Raw genomic sequence first — 11,179 nt, 5'->3', positions numbered from 1 at the left:
AGAGCATCTCTGAATGCAACACATATCAAGTTAGAGTCAAACAGGCTACAGCAGCTGAAGACCACACTGAGTGGCAATCCTGTGAGGAAACTCAGGATCTAGTTTACATGGATTCACCAAAACAGGGCAACAGAACATGGAAAATGTTGTTTGTTCTGATAAGTTTTTATTTCTGCTCCAGTATTTTAGATGGTACAGGTAAATATGGTACAGACAACCATATTTTTGTGTCAGCATTTCAGAATGATGGTACTGGTGATGTTGGGAATATTAAGGTTATTCATTTGTGCACCATGTCTGTCCCTTTATGATAACAGTGTCCCATCTTCTGATGGTTGCTTCCAGCAGGATAAAGGACCTTGCCACAAAGGTCAAATCATTTCAAACTGGCTTGTTGAACATGATATTGAGATCGCTGTACTCAAATGACCTCCACAGTCACCATATCCAATAAAGAACCTTTGCGATGTAGGATATGACAAATTTGCAGCATCTGTGGGAGGTCAGTATGGACCAAAATCTCAAAAAAAACCCAAAAACTTGTTAAATCTATACCCTTCAGAAAGCAAAAGAAAGACCCAGTAATAGCAAGGTGTAACTCATGAAGTGTTGACTGGATTTGCCAAGCACTTCTTAAGAACATAACTCATATATGTGAGAATCAAATAAATATAATTTATTTAGTCTGCACTGTAAAGAAATGCAGCTATTACCAGGCGTAATCAATTGTCAACAAAAATGGTTGTTTACATGCCAAATTTGCACAGTCACAGTTATGAGCTAAAAAGTCAAGCTGTTGCTAATGAACCTAATCAGTTGACACCCGTGAGCTCACAAACCACTACACCACTTCAACCTGAATTTACATTTTGCCATCATGTTTTATTCTGTGCTCATTCGAAGGTAAAATCAAAGCCTATTGAAAAAGCAAATTAAAACCTTATCACAGTTTAAACGTAATCGTGTTGCCAGTGACATTTACGATTTTCTTAATCTTCAGTCAGTTTCAAATGTTTTGTTCAGTCAGAAGAAGTTCAAATAAGTCATTATCTCAGCTTAAAATTTTATAGCTTTCAGGCAGTCGCTTGCCAGTACCCCAATATTAAATCAAACACTCTATGAAGATTAGACACAGCGAGTACTGAAGCAGAAAACAGTAGGGGACATTATGGTCAGCAGTCAAATGGAGCATATAATTGCTTAATTGACTCTGCTGAATATAATTTTTGAGACTGTCCAGAACAAGTTATTCTTGATAGAGGATTTGGATTAAGTAATGGAGATATATGGACATTCTCAACTTCTTAGCAACAGAGAAAAAAAAAACGTTTTATTTTCCAAAAAGTCGATTTTGTTCATGTGAACATGGCGTTTCCAGTGGGAGAAGTGTTTCGTCACTCATCCAAGTGACTACTTCAGTCTCAGCTGACTGCAGGTTTCTCCAACCTTATTACAAGTACATTTGCATAATGACTGAAACAAGCACCACTGATTAACTTTAGGGCTGTGAAATCAGTTTCTTGATCATTAATCATTAATATGCAAATTGTCATGACCACTGATCAAACACAATTTTGTTGTAAACTTGCGTTGTGTATGTATGGAAAATGTTGCATAACTGCAGTAAAAGTCAAACGTTTGGTCATACTTACCCATTATCCAAACGTTTAACAAGATAAGGAGAAAAGTTTGTTGCAAATAACACAGGAGGAAAATTGAGTAGAATGAATTCTCTGATGATTATAAATATCAAAACTATAATTTATTCAATATTTCAGTCTGGACTGATATCGCTCTGCATAAAATGCCGCAAAAATGTCTAAAAATAACACCCTCTGCATTGATGTTTGATATAAGGTCGAGCTGGAGTGAAAACGTTACCCCGTTGAGATGATTGGTGTGTAATGAGCTGCAGATTTGAACTTCATTTGCGTTGCGTTGGAGTATTCCAGTATAGGCCTGTAAGTGCCATTACTCAAAGTCACTGTGCTCATTTGATTACTCCTGTGTGGCAGATGGGGCCACTGTAATAAACAGGAGCAATTATTTATGGAAATTACTTCATGGGTAATTAGCAAAATGTGAGCGTGGGCTGATATTCACCAAAATAATTGTATTTTCTGATTCAAGCTAAACAATAATGTTTCTGCCTCCCTACGAAAAAACAGATGAACTTGGAGTGTCATTGAAGGCTCTTGGCTGACAATGTATAATTAGGCTTGTGCAAATTTGTGTTTCAAAATATGATTGATCTGACAAACTTCCCTGTTTTCCATGTCTGATATACAAAGACAAAATATTAATTAATTAATCACCCACCTCTCTCTCAGGAGAGCCAAGTTGTCATTTGTTGCATGCGGCATATAGGAGTAGATAGTCTATGTGTGACAGGTTCTCAGTGCTGTAAATAATCCATTGGTTTTAGATCAGGTTGCTACATGGGGAGACTGTGCAGAAGGCAGGACACATGGCACATGACTCTCAAATAGGTACAATGATAAGAGATGCAGAGTTTGTACCAGGGAGCTGGCATTAATGCACAGCTCAACTGTGATGCACCTTGGCTGGTTCACATCTAAAAAAGTTTCGAGCTGCAGTCTATGTGTGTTAATAGCTTATTTGGGGAGTATGAGATCATAATTTGGCATTGTTTGCTTAGATCCCCACTTATGTCTTCCCTGGATATCCAGTCAATAAGATGCTATTGATAAAAGGAGCTTCAGGGAAAACATTGTTCAGTCTGTGCACCCACATGAAAACCTTTATTTAGATGTAGGGCACATATAAAAGCATTTGTGTATTTGGGATAAAAAGCAATGGTTTGTGTGTGCGGTGAAATTGCATCTTTGAATCCAACACGATTGACGTCCTTGTTCTTGTAATAAGACACAAAGCACAGCAAACTTCAAAGAAATAACATTAAACAGCAACGTCAACGGCAAAGTAATGAAATAGACTTGTGACGGGTCAACACAAGTTTATGACGTAGCGGTAGATATCTCCTCTGCCTATGCTTTATAGTCACAAATACTTGTTTTGGTTTGGATCAATAATTAAATATCTTTAGAAAATGTATCAATTTTAAAACCTTGTTTGTGACTTGAACATTTGTTCTGAGAGAGGCAGCCAGCTGGTTACCTGTCTGTCTAAATGAGACACATGGTTTAAATATACTTTGGCTGCATTTAGAGTGGACACTAACAGTGCAAACCTGCCAGCGATGGCACTCGAGGTCTGAGAATTACCATCTGCTTCTGGAAAAAAGGACTTTTTTTCAGTTAAGTCCACAAGCAGCTTGTTAGAACCCATGTATTTCATTTATTTAATTGTGGCAGCACACTGTTGTGACCATGGTGGATATCACAATAGTAAAAACGCCTAAAAAAGTCTGTAGGAAAGAAGTTGGAATAAATGGACGGGATTCAACTGATCCAACTTCTTCTGTTCTGATTTTTTTTTTTAAACTTGGTTTGGAGTCACTGGCTATTGTACTGATCCAATGCAGGTGTAAACAAATAAGCTGTGCTACTTCCTAATCAGTGTAAGGTTTCTGCTTTAGTACAGGTTGTGTCAATATAAGTATATTTTCCAGACATACAAGTGACTTCTTCAGTCTGAATTTTTGGAGACTGAAGAAGTCATGAACTGATGTTAAGTCAACTTTTGGGGATTTACTTACCTGGATGTTTGAGCATGCATCAACACACAATGTCTTATATCCTTTGTCTCTCCTGCCCTGATTTGTCTTTTATAGTCGTGCTATCATCTCTCTTTTTCTGCTCTCGGTGTCGCTGTGTGAAAAGAAATGTGCAGAAGACGACAACCTCAGTCTAGCTGACAAAAACTTGTTGTGATAGCGTACGTGTGGTTAAAGCTTCACAGCAAGTGAAATCTAATATTCAGAGAGAGACATAGAAAGAGAGAGCTTTTCATTTGCCTTAAATCAGAGATAAGACACCACGTACAGCAAGCAAACAAATAAAACTTGTCAGCATGAATTGTGAAGTACCTACACACCTTTGAAGCTTTGCTGTTAGTTTCCTCCGTGCTATGGGAATATTAAGGTTCTTCATTCAGTATCTGTCTGATATGCAAGGCAAAAATTGGACTGGTGCATTTCTAGTGATTGGATGGGCTTAAAAAAATAGCAAATTTTATTCTTGATTAAACAAAATAAAGCAAAAAATGTATGAAATGTCAGTAAACATTATTCCCTCGGGTGGCTGGTTTTGTCCAACAGATATTTAGTTTATCGTTAAATAATTTCAAACAGTTAAGAGCAGCTTTCATCTTGACTGCAGCCAGTTAAGTAACATTTAATAAATTCCACCAGTTTTACTGTAAGAAAAATAACAGAAGTCTGTCTGCAGCACTGTTTTCAATATTGATTCGTCTACTGAAGGATCTGTTGATGTTGGCACTGGTGAAGAGCAGCGAGCAGTATTTGCATGTATATACGTTACTCAACAGGTCAGCCTCAATGAAAATAACATAATAAACCTGCTTTAAAAAATGGATGACTTTAAATCTCGAACTATAAGAATTATAATTGATTTTTACCAGCATTTACTACCTATGTTTGTTTGACGGATGCATAACAAGGTTATTATGCCGCTGGAATTTACAAAGCTAATGGTCCCTTTGTGAATCTTGCCATCTCTCAGGGAAATGTAAGCACACCCAAGTCATTTGTTAGCTGTATGTTTAATTGCAAAAGCTTCAAAGCAGACAAGCAATCAATTCAAGCTGAATGTATTGCTCTTCTGATAATTCAGACGTCTCCAATCAAACATACTGCTATGTCTGCAGTGTGAGGAGGAAAGAAAAACAAAATGCTATTTAATACAGCCAATCAATGTTAATATTTAAGTTATTTATTTAATCCCTTAGTAGCAGTAAACTGAAAGTTTTAGTAGGGATATTTCTGAATATTTAAAGATTTCTTTCTTGCACAATGCTTAAGAAAAAAACACAAATTAATCAAGTTAAGAAGCATAAATCCTTTTCACCTGTTCTGGTGCAAATGGTGACAACGCTGGAGAGGCAACAACAAGACAATCCAATAAGGAGAGTCATCTTTCAGGTGGTGACCACATACAACCATACATATATACTGTCATAAGGTTTGCTGTGTCTGCCAGCACACAGTCTCAGACAGGAGGCCCTATCAACAACAAAACTGCGCACACTGTAATGTTTGTGGTCAGTCGTGGGACTACAAACCAAATAATACTACAAAAACCAAGACAGCCGGATTGAGAAAACACATATTTTTGTGTAGAGGAGATACCAGGAGATGCACTATTACACAAGGAGAATTTATGTAGAAGGGCATTCAACAGCAGCAGGACTAGCATTTGCTCATTTGTGATCAAGCTGTTGCCAAAAACAGTGCAAAGATGAATAAAGATAAATAACTCAATGAAGACAGCGCCCCCTGGGGGAAACGGGCCAAGAAGACTTTGCAAAAGACATGGTTTCAAGATGAGGTGAATACAAACTTTAAGATGAGAGAAATGAAGGTTTTATATAGTAGTTTAGTAGCTGTTGCACATACATCTACAACTAAGCAATGTTTCTGAGTAACAGGGACAGAGACTGTCCAGGGAGTGAGGACACAGCGAGGACAAACCTCCTTCCTTCTGCATTTATGTGGTAGGAGTAGAGCTGGGCGATAGAACGATAACGATATGTATCGCGATATAACTTTTACTCGATAGAGAAATTAAGCTATCGCGATAGACCTCGCCGCTCTTGTCCTCTTAAAAAAAAAAAAAAGGTCAGCCAATCCAAATTAAGCAGCGCAGAGCCGAACCAATCACAGCCGCAGCGTCACGTCGCGTGACTTGTTACGTACAGCACAAGTGCCAAGCCGCACGTGTGTTTGTTTGGGAAACAGCCAGCGGGTAATGGAGCCAGCGCATAATGGAGGAAATGAGTGTGCCGACTAGAAAAATCAACCGAGCGTGACCGAAGAGAAATCAGATGATGGTTCCAATGCCGGAGAGATTGTCGAACGGAAGAGCCATAGAAGTTCCGTAGTGTGAAGGTATTTCGGCTATTTCAAGTCTGACAAAAACAGAGTAGCGTGCACAAATGTGCCGAAAGCAAGTCTGGAAATACAATAAACTGGTGCATGCGTCACACTGTGCGCCACGTTATTGTTTCGGTGAAATGAATTTCTACAATACTGTTACTGTTAATTCTACTCTCTGCAGTGTTTAAATGCTTACATATACACACAGTTACTGTCCCTCCACACATACGACTCGGTTCTGCTTCTATGCCCCAGCTTTGTTTACTTTTTCCCACCGAGGCTTCTAGACTTCTGATTGGCCAACATTTCTGCACGGTTAGGAATCTAGCGCCACCTGCTGCTTTGGCATGTTCATAGCAGCGTTTTCCTTCATTTCTGCCTTTATGTGTGGACGGGATTATTTTTTAAAACGAAAACGGAAAATCTCCGTTTTCAAAAATACCCGTGTACGTGTGGACGTAGCCTCAGTCTCTGACTGGAAGTGCTAATTCGTCATTCGGCTTTTGTCAGACTAAAGTAACTGTTAAAACTGTTTGAAAAGCTAAGCTATACAACAAGGAGAGATTGAGAATTTCCTTTTAGTTCTCAGTTTATTTGATATTGACAAAGGTTAGTGAAGGAAACGGTTTCCAGGGCCTAATCCGTGGATCGACTTCCTTCGAGGCGTGGACGTCTATCAGCAGAGAATGTACCTTCACCTATCAGCAGAGAATGTCCCTTAGTCTGTAACACAGTCAAATATATTCTCAAGTAATATTCAAGCATGCCATTCAGCGTGTTAGTATGAGCTCGGGAGCAGCTTGGGAGAACAAGAAAACAGAGACTGCTTCAGATTGTCTTCCCAAATTGACTCAACTTTATTCACAAGTATAACAGTTTATATAGAGGGTAAAATTCATGAGACAGCAGATTATCAGTTTAAACCAGTACAGACCAAGATAAGGCAGCGTCTTCCTGCCCATGGGTGAAGAAGCATCCTTTGTGTAGTTTATCAGTTCAGCTACAATTGTGATTATCTCAGCGACATATTTTCAAGGCACAAAACAAAGAGTTCTTTCATTAGTGAAATCTGAAACAAACCATTTGGCCTTCAACAGGCGTCTAAAAGATTAAGAAACTAATGTAGCTGAGGGAGTGATCTCTGTGGTATTTCAACCTTGTACCAGCCTGTGATTCTCACACATCAATTCTTGGGTCAAAGAGAAAAATAACTAAAACAAAGGGGCCTTATTGAATGACAGAGTTTTCCTGTATAATGTCACTATAAAACAATATCCAGTAAATGCTACCATGGTACTAAAATACCTAACAGTTCCCCTCTTTTATTATTTTTTAAAATAATAACTCAAATAGAAAGGAAAAATCACAAATGTAATAACATAATATAAAAAGCAAATCATAAAATGTAATAGTTCACAACCTAATGTTCAATATACACATCAGGAACATCATTGGTAACATCTGGCACATCCTCAGGATCAATTTGTGCTAATTGCAAATACATTGAAGTAGCTGTACTAGTAGCTATATGGGTTATCATTGAAAATGTGGCTTGCAGAAATGTGAACAGGGTTGCACTTTACAATACGAAATAGTAAATAAAAATCCTAAGGTTAATGCAGTAGATATGATTAATAACCTAAATATATAAAAAAGACAGTTCTTTAGTCGTCTCCTGGCCTGGTCCCAGGTTCGAGAGACACCGTATAAGCGTCGTGTGATGACAATGGGCATTTCATTTTCTCCATTATCAGGATGAAACGAGTCTATCTTTATCAGGTTAGACATTGTGTGGTACTCTAGGCTTTCTGTTCCTGCTGGATGTTCGAGTACCTTGTTGTTGTTCTTTCAGGCGTTGTGTGTTAATCAGTGATTGTGTGTGTGTAGGTGGATTGGATCCGGGCGTTGGCTCGCCTGAGTCGTCATCTACTTGATCCGACGCCTTAGGTGGTTTGGTGGGGCTGGTCTTAACCCTGCTGGCATGAATCCACTGAGGTTGTCCGTCTGTTAGGATGCTGGTTCTCGTCACTGCAAGTACAGTCTGGGGGCTGGAACACGCGGCCTCCCCGAGTGCCCTTGGTTTTAGCGACTTTACCAACACCGCATCTCCTGGTTTCCACGGATGGGTTGGATCTATGGAAGGGAGAGGCTGAGAGAGACAAACTTTCTGATAGTTATTATTCAGTGTTTCTACCAGGTTATGAACATAGTCAGACAATGCAGTGTCTATGTCCCCTTCCAATAGCGGTGCCCCTCTGGAGGCTGACCATGGTGTTGGAAACGGTCTTCCCATGATTATTTCAAATGGAGATAATTTGGTTGCTGCGGATGGAGTCATTCTAATCTCGCAGAGGATTTGAGGAAGTAGTTTGATCCAGGTCATTCCTGTTTCTATCATTGCTTTAGTCAGGCGATTTTTTATGGTCCTATTCATTCTTTCTACAACTTTTTTTTTTTTTTTTTTTTTTCTTTTTTTTTTTCTTCTAAATGACATCAGAAACAGCAGTATGCGACATTACGTGATGGCAGAGCTTCAGTTCATCCTTTGTCATTTTTTTTTTTTTTTTTTTTTAATAAATAGGACAGGGGGAATGAATGAGAGAGAGAGGGGGAGAGAAAGAAAGAAAACCAAAGGGGAGAAGAGACGGTGAGAAGGGGGGGGAAGAGAGACAAAAAAAAAAAACTCCTGGGTCACCTGTATGGAGAAAAAAAAAACAAACAAACAAACAAACAAACAGAGGAGACAGCAAACAACAAAGAGCAACATAATAATAGAGAAAACAAAGCACCATCACAATAAACTAGCTAGTCATAGATATCAGTATTTACTAAGTAATAAACAATATTGTGCAGCACGCAAGATAGACAGCGCACAGTGTGCTTTGAGGCAGCAGCCAAGAAAGCTTTAGTCCGCGTCTGTGAATACCCATGTGTGCATACCTGTGTGGATCAGCATGCTTGCATTCCAAAGGTTTCTCCATGTAATGATCTGCTAGGGAGTGTGGGGGGGCCTCAGCCCCGTCCTCCAGGGTGTGAAGCGGGTATGGAGGAGATCAAAACTCCAGACATCCAGAGGCCCCCAGAACACAAAAGACCATGGAAGACCAACAGAGGGGCAGCCGCGCCACTGTTCCAGTAAGAGCTGAGGAGAGTCCCAGATGAGGGCTCACTCAGCAGCCGCGGAGCAGAAGCCAGGGGGGGTTGCAGTGACGCGCCCGTGAGCTCCGCCGGCCCCCAGCTGCGCCTGAGTGACCGAGCCCCAGGCCGAGAGGCCAGGGGCACCCCACCTCCAAAGGGGGCCCGAGCGAGCCCCAGGCCCCAGGCCCCGACAAGCGGCCGCCAAGGAGTGAGCCGGTGTGTACCCGGACGCCCACCCCCAGACACAAAGAACCACCAACACACCGACACCTGAGGGAGTCCGCCACCGGCAGGGGAAGTGGTGGTGGGTGGAGATAGGCCTCCAAACCTTGGAGGGCCTGAGGTGTCCCCAGAGAGGTGGCGTCTGATACCCAACCTGACATATAGACACAGACATACAGGCACACACAGACACAAACATCCATTCCCACCCTCATGCTCTCATATGCACTCACTCCACACTCAACCAACGTGGAGACAGACATAAAGAGACGCTGTACACACAATCACACTCCCCAAGCGTACTCTACAATCCGGGTCTAGGTACCCTTGCCCCTGGAGGGGGGAATTGCACCCAGACCCAGGTGGTGTTACCCTTTTCCCTGCGGTGGGGAGAGGCAGACCACCCCGACTCCGCAGCAGCAGGGAGGCCCCACACCCCAGACCGCAGTCGGACGGCCAACTCCTCCTACTAGCCCTCCCGCTCCAGCAGGCCGCAGAGAATGGGGGTGGGAGAAGACTCCAAACCTCCCTCCACCCGCTCATTGTAGTGTTGATGCATATGTGTTCTAAGGTGCAATTAAAACCCAGGAGGGCATGGAGCTACCTGCCAAGGAGCAGCAGGTAAGCGCATAGTCCCTCCTGCTAACCCTCAATGACTAAGTGTATTTAAAATTGAGAGGTGGGCAACGACGTCAGGGGTGAGGTATACACCCTGTCATTCAATAAGGCCCCTTTGTTTTAGTTATTTTTCTCTTTGACCCAAGAATTGATGTGTGAGAATCACAGGCTGGTACAAGGTTGAAATACCACAGAGATCACTCCCTCAGCTACATTAGTTTCTTAATCTTTTAGACGCCTGTTGAAGGCCAAATGGTTTGTTTCAGATTTCACTAATGAAAGAACTCTTTGTTTTGTGCCTTGAAAATATGTCGCTGAGATAATCACAATTGTAGCTGAACTGATAAACTACACAAAGGATACTTCTTCAATAAGCTGAGATTCAGTCACACCTGGAATTCGTTGACATAATATATATCTATAGTCAGGCCCACCCAAGTGGTGGTATCTGGTACTTCTCTGTAATGCAGAAACAAAGGCTGTAGGATTTTGTAGAGGATCGGGAAGTTCTTTAATGGTTGCTGCTAACTCTGAAATTTTAGGGGGTTGAATGCAACACATGTCCCCTATTATCATGAACGGGAGGGAGGTGCTGACGTCATTAAATTGTGATCCCTGCTTTTCTTTATAACGGGTGTTTTTGTGGGGGCCCTCTTGAGTTTTTTCCTCTTTTTTCTGCTTTAAGTAGTTCCTTATTAAATTTCTGGTGTTAGTTATTGCTTTTGGCACAGTTAAACCATTCGCTACTCTAGTGTGGCGCTGAACATGATTATCTATGACGGAAACTGCTTGCTGCAGTTCAGCTTCCGTACGTTCAGTTAAAGGATCTTTCATGATTTCCTCACACTCTGTCATTAACTGTTTTGTTTGCTTTTTATGTTCCTGTAACTCTCTTTCTCGTTCAGTGTATTCTCGTTCCTGTCTTTGATCTAGGTTAAACCAGTCATCTTCTTCTGATTTAGGTGTCATTTCAGTGCCTTCCTCACTCCTTTGGGATTTTGCTGTTATATCAGGATATACGCGCTGGTGACGTGCAGCCGCCGCAGCAGCTATTAATTCTGTTTTTTCATCATAAGGCGGCGGAGCCGTAGGTTGAACGGATGGGCATATAAGGCTAGTTTTTTCTGCAGTGGATTTACTAGAGCCTACACTGGCTTGATTTAA

The sequence above is a fragment of the Diplotaxodon limnothrissa genome, linkage group LG11, assembly GCF_057381915.1.
Source record: "Diplotaxodon limnothrissa isolate DT_005_m linkage group LG11, D_limnothrissa_male_GT1.1, whole genome shotgun sequence".
Classification (NCBI taxonomy): domain Eukaryota; kingdom Metazoa; phylum Chordata; class Actinopteri; order Cichliformes; family Cichlidae; genus Diplotaxodon; species Diplotaxodon limnothrissa.
Note: the sequence above shows the minus strand (reverse complement) of the source record.